The sequence below is a fragment of the Bubalus bubalis genome, chromosome 10 (assembly GCF_019923935.1).
Source record: "Bubalus bubalis isolate 160015118507 breed Murrah chromosome 10, NDDB_SH_1, whole genome shotgun sequence".
Lineage (NCBI taxonomy): Eukaryota > Metazoa > Chordata > Mammalia > Artiodactyla > Bovidae > Bubalus > Bubalus bubalis.
The window spans coordinates 41,276,050-41,290,829 of record NC_059166.1 but is presented as its reverse complement, the minus strand read 5'-3'; the positions used below and the strand labels follow the sequence as shown (position 1 = coordinate 41,290,829).

Below are 14,780 nucleotides of genomic sequence, written 5' to 3'. Positions count from 1 at the left end.
CTCTTGGTTACTGCTGGAAGAAGAGTTGGGAAGCCTGACTCTTATGGCCCAGCTTGGGACAATTCTAATAGATGATTCTAGAATGCTCAGACAACCCCCCACCCCCACCCCACCCAGGGGCCCACACCGAAGTTCAACTTCTCCTCTTGCCTAACCCTGCTTCCTGCCCTTCCTTTGGTGTGTTTCCCCCCAGGCATTCCCTAATACATATCCTATACCATAAACCCCATCTCAGGGTGTGTTTCTTGGAGAACTCAGCCTAGGACATGCCCCTAGCGATGCAGAGTACAGCACACACTCCATCGTGGCCCAACTGCATTGTCAGATAGTGTCAGTCTTTTAGAAAGTGTTGGCAGCTCTCTGCATTTTGTTAACTGGGTCGGTCTCTCTAAACCTACCAGAACAAGACTAGGCCCTCTGCATTCTGTTTCATTTCCATTCTCTTGCCCTGAATTTTGTCTTGCAAGAAAGTTTTAGCTGATTCATCATCACCTCCTTCCTTTTTTTGTAATTGTGCTGCCGAAAGGAGGTAAAATTAAAGGGAAAAAAAGCATATGATTCATAGGTCACCAGTTCAGGAAATATAAAGTAGTTCATGTTCCCTTTTAGGTGACTACTCATTACAATTCGGGGTGTGAGGGGTGCTGGGACGGAGGACTGGACATGGGTGAGCTAGGGGAAAAAGTATCTGTGGCAGCAGCACAGGTTTGGACGATTCTTTTCATCTTCTGAGAGCCAACAAATGCATTCTTACTCATTCTCCTGTGTTCTCAGCCTTGGTGAAAGGAAACACTATTCACCAGGTTTAGAAATGTGGAAACAACTCAAATGCCCATTAATGGTAGAATAATTAATTAAACTGTGGCTATTGTTGTTCAGCTGCTCAGTTGTGTTTGACTCTGTGACCCCAGGAACTGCAGCACGAAGTCCTTCCCTGTCCTTCACCATCTCTTGGAGTTTGCTCAAACTCATGTCCACTGAGTTAGACGCTATCTAACCATCTTATCCTCCTCTGCCCTCTTCTCCTTTTGCCTTCAGCCTTTCCCAGCATCAGGGCATTCATATAATACAATGCAATTTCAGCCACAAGTAACCAAGCTACTGCTATCACCATCCACAAGAATGAATCTCACAAATGTAAGACTGAGCCAAATCGCAAAAGAAATCATTCTGTGGGATTTATGTATCTATAAAGCTTAAAATAATCCATGATGCTGGAAGGCAGGTAGTGGCTTCATTTAGGGAGGAGGGTGAAGGAGTGACAGGGCAGGGACAGAAAGGGGATTTGTGTAATGGGGATGTTCTGTTTCTTATCTTGGTGGTGGTTAGTTCCCTGGGTATGTTTACTTTGAGAAAGGTCACTGAGCTTAACACTTACGATTCGTACACTTTTGGTATGTATATTATTCATAATAAATTCATTAAAAAATCCTGTAATGATCCCCCCAGGCCTACAGAGTCAAGTCCAAATTCACTGGATCCCCTCCATGGCCAGCACAGTTTTCAGACCTTGTCTCTAGCGGTTCCCCTTGTGTGTGTTCACTTTACTCTGGATTTTCGCAGCTTCCTGAAAAGGACAGTAGGTCTGGCAGTTGGATGACAAATGCACTTTTTAGATGAATGAATGAACTGTGGGGTTGATAATGCTTACACTGCAGTGCCTTTGTTAGCATTGTATAAAAGAATATAGGTGCAGTTCATGGCACAATTCCTGAAGCATAGCAGATACTCGTGATAGTTCCTTTCTCCTCTCTCCCTTCTACCATCTATGAATGGACTTATGAAAACTCTGCACATTATTAAATATTGTTGCTGAAGTCATTTTCTGGAAGGTATTGCCTATGAATCTCATTATCCATTCGGTGGACTTTACTCCAAAAAGGTACTGTGGCTTGTCTTTGATTCCCAAGAATACAGATCTTGACACAAATTTGACATTCTTGGGCAAGCTGTCCCAACCAAACCCATTCTTTCATGTTTAAGTCAGATCCTTTCTTTGGAAACATCACCATATGCCCACTATGATAAAGGGATAAAAAATGGCTGCAGATAAGGAGAGACATTGTCCAGGGTCTGGTTTTACTTTATCTGGTCACTTTAGGTAGATGGGGTTGTTAGAAGGATCTGAGAGCTTTCAAACTGCTGCTGCTGCTATTGGTTGCTATTTTTCAAAATATTACCTTCTCACTATAAAAATGCTTTCCTTCTCGAGCCAGATTTCATAAAAGACCTTCCATCTGGTCTGTACTGATAACTTGAATCTTGAGATGCTCATTCCTCTTACAACATAAAATGATCCATGTGTATAAGGACTGGATTTCACAACTTCTTCCAAAGGATTTTGTCTTCCTAATCCTACAGCTGCATGTGTTGAGAACTGGTCACCAGGAGACAGCTCTAACAACAAATCTATTACAAGTCTTCCTCTGCTGATGTGCATTTTTCAGAACTAAAAGAACTAAAATCTATTAACACCAGGACCATAGCGAACCAGTGGATGAAACAAACAAAAAAATAAATTAAAAATGAAAAATAAAATCAGAATCAAACTGGTTTAGAATTTTCAAAGATTTTTTTTCCAATTTATTGTGATTTAGGATGTAGTAATTGACTGAATGAGCTGTATAAATTCTGGTCTCAGTTTCCTAATCCATAAAATGGGCAGATGAACACCAAATTATGACAAGGTGATGGGATATGTTGATGAAAGTATTTTCATTCCTAGGAAGACAAGACTTTGGAAGGATGACTGGATCCATGTTTTAGGATCCCCAGTACTTTTAGAAAATAACTCAGGGGCAAAGTCAGATGCTCTAAAGAGCCACTGCCCATTCCCCCCTTTTCTCTTCTCTATCCAGTCATCTACACCCCTCCCTATCCTTATAGTATTCTCATCTTCAGTGTTTCCCTGCAATTCATGTTCATACAATTTCCCACACATAAAAATGTGGGAGGTGGAGCAGAAAGGAGCATAAAGCATAAGAGGCCCAGATTCACCTTTATCTTGAGATAACCTTGAAAACACGTGGTATGAACAGTAAATCCTTATTTGGTTGAAATTCACATCTTGAGTAGCCTCAAGCTTGTTTTCTCATGTAAATAAGCCTCCAGAAATAGAGATGTCCCCTCTCTGTAAAAATATTAGACTATAATCTTGTACTTTTAAAGGATAGTATAGAAATAAAATTCCAAGAAAGACTACAGAAAAATGAAAAAACAACCCATGTGTAAAGGTGAAATCAGATGCCTGGTTAGTGCCAAGATAACCCAGCAGGTCGGAGGCTTGCCTGGTGGCTCAGTGGCAAGGAGTCTGCCTTCCAATACAGGAGACCCAGGTTCAATCCCTGGGTTGGGGAGATTCCCCTGGAGAAGGAAATGGCAATCTGTTTCAGTATTCTCACCTGGGAAATCCCATGGACAGAGGAGCCTGGCAGGCTACAGTCCAGGGGGTCACAAAAGAGTTGGACATGACTTAGCGACTAAACAACAACGTCAACCCAGCAAGTCAGGGCTTGAGCCTTGGGAGATCTTGAAGGTGATAGAGGGGACTGTTAAAATGTCAATGAGGAGGTGCTTGAGACAGATGGGGACAAGGTGCTGTTAGTGAAGTAGCTCACTTCACTGTATCTCATCAAATAGCAGGAAATGGAAGCAGTGCAATGTCACCTGGGCTAGAGATGTTTCCTAGATTTTTGTCTCTTCCTAGGTACCATCACTGAGAATCTCTGACTTGTCCTGACTTGGTTATTTTCCTCAAAGGGATATAACAGTATTTACATGATTGATGCTGACCAGGCATCAATAAGAAGAAATGGTGAGCAGACGTTCTGAACAGATACCAGAAAGGTTAACAAAAGTGACATCAGGGCCAGTTGCAAAGGAGGCTGTGGCTCAGGTTTCAACATATGTCCAAGGAAACAAAGTGCCAGGAGCACTGGTCTGGGAATACACCCTGTGTAAAGTTACCATGGGCAGGAAAAGAGAAGAGAAGGAAAGCTTGAGTTTTCTATGTTGATTTACATGGAATTTTAAATCTGTCAGCTGGTTGACATAAATGGCCAATTTCTGAATACTTTTTAGTATGAAAATAGTCTGTAAAGTCTTCATCTCTCAAAATCTTCCGCAAAGGAACAATGACCACCTAAAGGAATGTTTGGGCATGCATTTATACCAAGACTCTGTGGATCTGAGCCTTGACTGCATTATTTTTGAGCTCCATTTCAGCTCTTTCATGATGTCTCAATCTGTACAGAGGTCTGCAGCAACCCCTGGGCTTCAACAGCCCACATCGGGTGATGATGACATAATAGTTAAGTTCGATTAACAACAATGAATCAGGATCTGAATGAACTTCTCTGTGTAGCTCTCTAGTGATGAAATACATGGGCAGAAGTACTTCTTCCACTTTTATGCATAAAAATGGTTAGCTGTGGAGGAGCTGTGCAATTTTAGAAATAAGAAAAATACTTAGCAATTCTAGCTGTACTTAGCAATACTACAATACTAGCAAAATACTTAGTTTTAGGCCTCCCATTTAGGAGGCCTGCTTCATTTTCACATTTCTGTGGTCTGGGGGCTGAAAAAGACAGGCAGATATATTTCCTGCATTTGCTAAGTTGGCCTTAGACACCTCCATTCATTTGTTTGTTGAAGACAGTGTCACCTCATTTAATTCAGCAGGAAAACAAGTACACCAGTAAGAGAAGAAAGACTGGCTCATAATCTCCTCTGTATTTCAAATATGTTTTCCATGGAAGATACTGCACAGGGAGCCAGACCCAGGCCCTTGCTTCCTGCCCCTGGAAAAGGGTTAATTCAGGGAAGCCCTGGATTCACAAGTCCACCTTGGGTGTTTAAGGTCAAGCACTTTGCATCTGAGTGTAGAAACTATGGTAAGTACATATTGTGAAGCAATATCAAGTTCAGACCTGAACATATACTACTGTGGAGCTGGGAGTAAGATAAGAATGGTAAGAGGACCCTGAACTATTTGGGAAAACACCCCTCCCCCAATCCACTTGACCATCTATTATTCCCTCCCAGACTCAGAGATTTGATGCAGGAAATATGGAAGGACAACAAGGAAGGTTAGGAAGAAGCATCCTGGGAGGCTGACACCCTCTGTCTCATCCTTCTAAGCCAAGGACAAGCAGGCTTAGGTTGAATACAAGGTCCTACCCCAAACTGGACGCAGACGGAAACACATAAAAAATGTATATAATATTTTAACAATGCAAAACCTTGTTTGATCTTGAGGTAGGAGCAGGAGCCCCTTCCATTTAGCCTCAATTCCCTTTCATTTTCACTACGTAGAGGGCCAGTCTCTCACCTTGCAGAACTGGGTGGAAGTAGCTCAAGACTAAACTTCCCAGTCCCCACTTCCAAGCTGTATTTGGTAATTTAAGTAAATGAGTCAGCCCCATCACCTCCCCACACAGGTATCTTCTTTCTCAGGATAGAGCACATCATAATTTTCTGACTGCTGGAGCAACAGTGCAGTCCTTTCTCATCAAAGGTTTTCCCATGAGCGTGGGCTCTGCACCTCCCTCGTGGTCTCGCGGTCCCCGCAGCACAGCCCTCTCCGCGGAATTTCCATGCAAGTTTTTTCCTCCAAGCACCCCTTTCCCACAATTTATTTAATTTTTAAGCTGCTCAAATCCTTTTGCAAGGAAGTAGGATAAAATTCTCCAAGCACAGTTCTACACAATTCGACATTCAGGTTTCACACATTTGGGGGATTGTTTGATCGAGAACCGTGTCCCGTGCAAAGAATTCTGGAGGCAGGCACGGCGCCCGGGCGACCCCAGTCGTTGCCCTCCCAACCCCCGCCGCCTTTGAACCAAAGACCAGGCAGAAATCCGCCAGCCCGCAACGGAGCCCCTGCCCGGGGACGGGGTCAAGGGGAAGCCGAGGGCGTTTCGGAAGGCGTGCGCCCCTCACCTTGTGGACGGAGCGCGCAGCCGCCGCGCCCTGGGCGAACCCGGGCGTCCTCTGGTTCCAGAAGTCTCACTCCGAGCCGCTCCTTCTGCTCCCAAGCGTTACCAAAGCGCCGCTTCTCACCGCACCCGGCTCCAGGGCTCGCCGAGCCGGTGCGCTGGCCCCTTGGGCGCCCTTTGCCCGCGCGGTGCCCCCGGGCTGCGGCAGACCCGGCCGGGAGCGCGGCGCGCAGGGCGGCAGGAGCTGCGCTCCGCCAGGTCTGGGTGTCAGGACTGGGAGAGGCGGCGAGAGCGAGAGCGAGAGCGGGGAGGACCAGGAGGAGGAGCAGGAACAGGGGGCAGTCTGTTAAATCGACCGGTAGGTTACAGCCCTTCAGGACACCCTTGAACCGAGAACGGGGTGGGTGGGGTGAAAAGGTGGGCAGGGGTGCAATGCGGAGAGTGGTGGTGGAGGAGAACCAGGGGCTCGGAGCTCCGAGGTTCTTCAGGTCTTGCTTAGGCTGTAAAAGAGAAATTCTGGAGCTGATGGCGCCCCAGGGCTTCCACTTGCCAACGCTAGAGGGCAGCGCTGGCCACACTATAAACTTGGCCTATGGGGGTCGGGGAAGTGGACGAGGGTCCGGCCTCTTAAGCCCTTTGCTGGCGGTGGCTAGTGGGTGCCCAGGATAAACAGACCCCGTTCTCCCCTCCCGTGGCCAGACTGGGTTGGGAGACAGAGAAAAAGAAAGGAGCTGGCAGATTCGGACATTGTCTTTCTGCGGACATTGTCTCTCTCCAGAGGCAAACCCTCTGGAGGTGAATTATTACTCAGATGTCCTCAAGGGGAAAATTTCGGTCAACATCTACAGGATGCTTTAAGGAGAGGGATGGGAAGAAGAGGGTGGGGAAGCAGTGGAGGCAAACTGGGATGGGGAAAAGTGGAAGGGGCAGAGAGATGGGGGAAGGCAGAGAAGAAAAGGAGAAGGGAGTGGGTTGGAGCTGACTTTTTGGGTTGGCAGGAGCTTTTGTGATCTTCATAATGTTCCAGGAGTACCCACCTGCCGCAAGGCCAGAGAAATTTACTTGGGAGGGACTTTATGGAATCCTGGTGCTGCTGCTGAAGGAAGCTTCCCTAGGGCTAGTTGGTTATCTCCTGTCTGGAGCCTGGGTGGCTCTGAACCCATTAGGCTTTATATAAGTTGATTCCATATTTCAGGGGTAAAATCAAATTATTTGAACCACAACCCTCGCAGATGGCAGAGGAGACAAGGAAGCAATGAAACGAAAGAGACAATTTTACATAGACAATGTGATTTGTGGACAGCTTGTTATAATCTTCACGTTGAAAGGATATTGGAACTTCTGCAGACAACCCTTGTGTTTCCCGAAATACTGCCTTACTGCTTATCTTTCTTGTGTGTAGCCTCGTGGCTAAACGGAGAAGGCTATTTTTTCCCCCTAATAGCTTGGCATTTCTAAAACAAATGAAATCCTCTTCTTCAGTTCAGAAAGCAAGCATGTGTACCCTTCTTCCTGCCTTCTGGAGTGCCTCTCAGGATCAGCAGGGACTGGGTGATGGGTAGGTAGGAGAATTTCACTGAACAGGGGAAAGGAAAGTTAACAAACTGAAGTCTTGAATTGTGATTTGCTTTTGTCAGTCCTGTTAAACTAAGAGAAAGGGCTTACGTGGACTAAAGCCTAATAGGAGGATTGGATGGAAGGATTTTTTTTTTCTGCCAAAGAAGATGGTATTTATAAGTTATCGTTTTAAAAATTATTTTTTTTTCATTTTTTAATTGAATGAAAGATTCTTTTAAAAATTTAATTTTATTTATATTTTGTATTATTAAAATTTTAAAATTATGTAATTCTTAAAGGTTGCTTTCCATTTGCAGTTATTACAAATTATTGGCAATATTTCCCATGTTGTACACTATATCCCTGAGCCTATGTTATACCCAGTAGTTTGTGCTTCCCACCCCTCCAGCCCTACATTGCCACTACCCCCTCTTCCCCTAACCACCGGTTTGTTGTCTACGTCAGCGAGCCTGCTTCTTTTTTGTTGTTGTTGTATTCACTAGTTTGTTGTATTTTTTAGATTCCACATATAAGTGATATCATACAGTATTAGAAAGATTCTTTAAATTCTGTAGTGCTTTACAATTTTCAAAAATTTCACACACATGATTTTATATAATCCCATAATAACTCCCCCCCGCCCCCCACTGTATGGTCCCTCCCCACTGGTAACCTCTCCCCACTGGTAACCAGTAGTTCTCTTTATCTGTAAGTTTGCCTCTTTCTGTATTATTCACCGGTTTGTTGTATTTTATAGATTCCACATATCAGTGATATATACAATATTTGTCTTTCTCTGACTGACTTTTTCACTCAGTACAATGTCCTCCAAGTCCATCCATGTTGCTGCAAGTGGCAAAATTTAATTGTATTTTATGGCTGAGTAGTGTTCCATTGTATATATGTGCCACATCTTTTTTATCCATTCATCTGTTGATGAACACATAGGCTGCTTTCATAACTGGGAAGTTATAAGTAATGCTACTGTAAACATTGGAGTGTATGTATCTTTTTTAATTCAGTGCAGTTCAGTTTAGTTCAGGTGCTCAGTCATATCCAACTCTTTTCAATCCCATGAACTGTAGCATGCCAGGCTTCCCTGTCCATGACCAACTCCTGGAGTTTGGTCAAACTCATGTCCATTGAGTTGGTGATACCATCCAACCATCTCATCTTCTATTGTCCCCTTTGCCTTCAGCCTTTCCCAGCATCAAGGTCTTTTCCAATGAGTCAGTTCTTCGCATTAGGTGGTCAAAGTATTGAAGTTTCAGCTTCATCATCAGTCCTTCCAATGAATATTCAGGACTGATTTCCTTTAGGATTGACTGGTTTGATCTCCTTGTTGTCCAAGGGACTCTCTAGAGCCTTCTCCAACACCACAGTTCAAAAGCATCAGTTCTTTGGTGCTCAGCTTTCTTTGTAGTCCAACTCTCACATCCATACATGACTACTGGAAAAACCATAGCTTTGACTAGATGGACATTACTTTGTTGGCAAAGTAATGTCTCTGCTTCTTAATATGCTGTCTAGGTTGGTCATAGCTTTTCTTCCAAGGAGCATTCATCTTTTTATTTCATGGCTGCAGTCACCATCTGCAGTGATTTTGGAGCCCAAGAAAATGAAGTCTGTCACTTTTTCCACTGTTTACCCATCTATTTGACATAAAGAGATGGGCCTGGATGCCATGATCTTTGTTTTTTGAGTGTTGAGATTTAAGCTAGCTTTTTAACTCTCCTCTTTCACTTTCATGAAGAGGCTCTTTAGTTCCTCTTTGCTTTCTGCCATACGGGTGGTGTCATCTGCATATCCGAGGTTATTGATATTTATCCCAGCAATCTTGATTCCAGTTTGTGCACCATCCAGCCTAACATTTCTCATGATGCATCTGATGCTGGGAAAGACTGAAGGCAGGAGAAGAAGGGGATGACAGAGGATGAGATGGTTGGATGCATCATCACCAACTGCATCATCACTGAGTCCATCACCGGCTTTATGGACATGAGTTTGAGCAAGCTCTGGGAGTTGGTGATGGACAGGGAAGCCTGACGTGCTGTAGTCCATGGGGTTGCAAAGAGTTGGACATCACTGAGTGACTGAACAGTATTGAACTGAACTCTGCATATAAACTAAATAAGCAGGATGACAATATACAGCTTTGACATACTCCTTTCCCAATTTGGAACCACTCTGTTGTTCCGTGTTCAAGTCTAAGTGTTGCTTCTTGACCTGCACACAAATTTCTCAGGAGGCAGGTCAGGTGGTCTGGTATTCCCATCTCTTGAAGAATTTTCCACAGTTTGTTGTGATCTACACAGTCAAAGACTTTGGCATAGTCAATAAAGCAGAAGTAGATGTTTTTCTGGAATTCTCTTGCTTTTTCAGTGATCCAATGATGTTGACAGTTTCGTCTCTGGTTCCTCTGCCTTGTCTGAATCCAGCTTGAACATCTGGAAGTTCTCAGTTCATGTACTGTTGAAGCCTAGCTTGGAGAATTTTGAGCATTACTTTGCTAGCATGTGAGATGCATGTCATTGTGCAATAGTTTGGACATTCTTTGGCACTGGCTTTCTTTGGGATTGGAATGAAAACTGACCTTTTCCAGTCCTGTGGCCACTACTGAGTTTTCCAAATTTGCTGGCATATTGAATGTAGCACTTTCACAGCATCATCTTTTAGGATTTGAAATAGCTTCCTGGAATTCTGCCACCTCCACTAGCTTTGTTTGTAGTCATGCTTCCTAAGGTCCACTTGACTTTGTACTCCAGGATGTCCTGCTCTAGGTGTTTTGTTTTTGTTTGGTTGTATATCCAGGAGTGGAATTGCTGGGTCAAATGGTAGGTCTGTTTAAGTTTTTTGAGAAACCTCCATGCTGTTTTCCACAGTGGCTGCAGCAAATCCAAATCATCATTTTGAAATACGGTTGATGATAGAGGTGTTATGTAAAAATAAACAGAATAAGAATCATTCCTCATCTATAAAAAGGAACTCATAGAAACAAAGTTTTTTAGATACCCCTGGAGTAAGTAAGGGCGTGGTCTTTCTTACTCTGGCAACTCTGGAAGCCTTTCAGGAGATAAAGGCAATTTGAGTTCATTCCATTTTTTTATTTTTTAGATAAGTTAATTTATCTATTCTTTGATTATTACAGTGTAGGCAACTATGGAAACATATCATACACTTGGAAACTGCTGCACATACCTCAGAACACCCCGCTTTGGCAGATTTCAGCTTTGTGAAGCTCATGGTTATTTTCAAAGCTATTAATTAACTTCTGGAATATATTTTACCAGTTTTAATGAAAGTTAACATCTGCCTAATTAGGAGCTGATAATTCAATTTGTGGATTGCCCATTTGAATTTCCACGAGGCTCTGTGAGTGCTTTAACATTGTAGGTGTATGTGAATCACGTACTGATTTCACATAGAGAACTCCTTGTAAGTTAAGTTTAAAAAGCATCTATGAGGATTGAGTTGGAGCCCTGAGCCCATGGCATAACAAATTGATCAACTTGTAGTGAGAGCTCAAAAGTCATTATGAAGGAATTAACTGATCAAATTTATTCATTCAAAAATGTTAATGAATGAGTACCCTGTTCCAAGCATTGTACCCCCTGAACCAACTTCTGGGGATACGATAAAGAATGTAGTTTAATTCACTGATTCACAAACAAGTAAATCCAGTCCTTAGTAATAGTTGGGCAAATAGGGAAGTCCAGAGATCTTTGGGAACTCAGAGGGGAATCTAATCCAGCTTGAGTGATAGCTGGAGGTGGGGGTGGTAGCTGTGCATGTATTGGAGGAAGGTGGTTGAAGCAGTGGGGAGTGGGAAGAATGATGAACAATGCATTGACTCCTAGACACTTCCCAGTCACATTTATTAGCTTTCCACATGGATGCTGAAACCTTACTTTAATATCTGAGGAAGCAAATATGCACATTTTCCTACCAGAAGCTCCCTAGAAGCTTTTTAAGGTAGGGACTGTGTATGACTTGTTCATCTCACCTGTACAGAGAAAAGTTAAGACCCTGCTAGACATTTATCTGTAATTTCCTACCTCCACTGTGGAAGTAGGAATGAAGTGAGAAGGGAACAGGTTATGGTGGGGAGGTGCTCACATAAACTGAGCTCACAGAATCCTAGATGATTTCCATACGTTGGCCCACCAAACAACTCCAACAGCTATATGACATAGTTCTTCTCTCTTTTGCTGTTGACTTAAAAAAAATGAGCTTCCGTTCCTTCAAGATTTGTTGTTGATTTTTAGTTGCTAAGTCATGTCCAGCTCTTCACAACCCCATAGATGGCAGCATGCCAGGCTTCCCTGATCTTCACTATCTCCTGGAATTTGCTCAAACTCATGTCCATTGAATTGGTGATGCTATTCAACCATCTAACTCTTTCTAGATTTATGGTGTGACAAAAGCCAGAGAGAGAGTATGAGATGTGTACAGTTAACTTTCTGTGTTAGTCAGTTCTCAGGAAGTTCCACTGTGAACAAAGCATAACTTTGAATTTCAGTGGCTTATTACAGCAAAGGATTGTATCTTGCCCACAGTACATATAAATTGTGGACTAGTGGGTTCACTCCACATGTTTGTCCTGAGACACAGACCGATGGAGCCAGGCTATTCTTAGGCAGAGGGAAGGGTAATGGCAGAACATCACAATGGTTCTTAAAGCTTTTGCTTACTTATAAGGTTAATCATTTCTGCTCACATTCCATTTGCTAAAGCAAATCACGTGGTTGAGTCTGATGTCAAATGACTTCCTCTCAGTGGGAGGGATTCCAGGGAAAGGCTCTGTAAATGAGCCTGAGTGACAAATATTGTCAACAAAGTATTCAACTGACATGTCTCCAGCCATGCTTTTGAATGCTTTTCTCTTTAAAAATCTTTATTTATTGAGTCTATTGGCTAATGATGTTCACCAAATTTAGGATGGGGTGGCAAAATAGTAAATCTAGGTTGATGAACTTAACTGATTAGACTGTGTCATCAGAATCCAGACTTCATAGGAACAGCTGTCCTCGCACTATGAAAAAGCTCCATTCTCTGGCAACATACTGGCTCTTTCTCCATGTGTTGTTGTTCTTCAGTTGCTAAGTTGTAGCTGACTCTGCGACCTCATGGATTGCAGCATGCCTGGCTTCCCTGTCCTTCACCATCTCCCAGAGTTTGCTCAAACTCATGTCCATTGAGTTGGTGATGCCATCCAACTGTCTCATCCTCTGTTGTTCCTTTCTCCTGCCTTCAGTCTTTCCCAGCATTGAAGTCTTTTCCAGTGAGGCAGCTCTTCACATCAGGTGGCCAAAGTATTGGAGCTTCAGCTTCAGCATCAGTCCTTCCAATGAATATCCAGGGTTGATTTCTTTTAGGATTGACTGGTTTGATCTCCTGGCAGTCCAAGGGACTCTCAAAAGTCTTCTCCAGCACTACAGTTTGAAAGCATCAATTCTTCAGCACTCTGCCTTCTTTATGGTCCAACTCTCACATCCATACATGACTACTGGGAAAACCAAAGCTTTGACTATATGGACCTTTGTCAGCAAAGTGACGTCTCTGACTTTTAACATGTTGGCACATCTTAATATCTGTTCCCATGAAGAAATAATAAAGGCAGACTAGGTGGGTTAGGGCAAACCTAACAAGGATAAAACCTCAGGTTCCAGGGATATAGACAGGGACCTCATGGTTAGTACCCTTCTTATCAAAAATGATCATGAGAAGCAGCTCACTCAGTGATGAGCAGAAATACCGTAGTTGATTTTTAATGAATATATCTTGCACATCTCCCACCTAAAAGTTTGAAACATATATAGAGGACCTGGTCCCTATCCTCAAGGAGCTCAGAGTTAAGGTTGGTGAAGGAACTCCATGGATGACTTTATAGAAGAGCTGAAGGAGGAGTTAGGAGAAGCCCACATGGAGGAGTTAGGACTCAGTTGAATTTGGAAAGATGTGGAGAGAATGAGTGGGCTTTTTCAGTGTAGGACTGATCTCTCTTTGGTTCCTGTCTTCCTGCCCTTGGGAAAAGGAGGTGCTTGGGGTAAATACTTTGCTTAGGGTCATACAAGTGGTATGTGCTGAACTGTGGTTTGAACCCATGACTAACTCTAAAGCTTGGTTTTTTTTTTTTTTTTTTCATTCTATTGAAGTGTGATCCCCAAGATGGGCTGATGGAGTTCTGAGGAAAGCTTAGTTATGGGAGTGAGTGGACTGTGGAACTCGGGCTCATGAAACAGGGACTCTTGTGGGAGTATTTGACTGTGGGAATGGTTGCGGGGGGGATGGGCCACAACAGAGTGCCTTAAAATGTTTTTATTATTTTTATTTTTATAAATAACATTATTATTTTGTGTAGAGAATGACAGCTTTCAAAGCACTTTGTTTTCAAAACTGAGCAATGTCAAATCAATTTTTAAGAAAGAAACAGGGTTTACCATATAACATATTAAGTGGCAGTAATGCCTTCACTTTGTATTTATTAGTTTAATAGCTTGATTGAGGTATAATTTATACAACATAGCTTGCAGTCACTGTGAACATACAATTCAATGGTTTTAGTAGCTTAAAACAGTTGTGCAGCCATCACCACGGTCCAGTTGTAGAACATCTCCAGTGACTCCCAGACTTCCCGCATGCCCGTTTACAGTCAATTTCCCTCCTCCCACACCTATCCTAGCCACTGATCTGCTTTGCCTCTATAAATTTGCAGATCAGTACATAGAATAAATATGCAATATTTTGTGTCTGGCTTCTTTTACTTGGAAAAATGTCTTTGGTTTCATCAGTATACATGTAACACTGCTGCTGCTAAGTCACTTCAGTCGTGTCCGACTCTGTGCGACCCCATAGACGGCAGCCACCAGGCTCCCCCGTCCTTGGGATTCTCCAGGCAAGAACACTGGAGTGGGTTGCCATTTCCCTTTCCAATGCATGAAAGTGAGAAGTGAAAGTGAAGTCGCTCAGTTTTGTCCGACTCTTAGCGACCCCATGGACTGCAGCCTTCCAGGCTCCTCTGTCCATGGGATTTTCCAGGCAAGAGTACTGGAGTGCTGCTGCTGCTGCTGCTGCTAAGTCGCTTCAGTAGTGTCCAACTCTGTGCGACCCCATAGACGGCAGCCCACCAGGCTCCGCCATCCCTGGGATTCTCCAGGCAAGAACACTGGAGTGGGTTGCCATTGCCTTCTCCAATGCATGTGCTAGTTTCTTTCAACTGCTGAATTATTTTCCATTGTATGAATATGGCACATATTTATCTTAAATTTAATTTTTTATTTTATATTG

General features: G+C 43.2%; 1 protein-coding gene across 1 annotated transcript in view; it reads right to left on the bottom strand.

The window, feature by feature from the left end:
• Nucleotides 1-6,281, bottom strand: part of HTR1E (5-hydroxytryptamine receptor 1E) — a 103,029-nt gene extending 96,748 nt beyond the window's left edge. The window contains exon 1 of the mRNA XM_045161948.1: nt 5,941-6,281. The gene's annotated coding sequence lies outside the window, so the exon portion shown is untranslated. The remainder of the gene's footprint in view (nt 1-5,940) is intronic.
• Between the last annotated feature and the right edge of the window lie 8,499 nt (nt 6,282-14,780).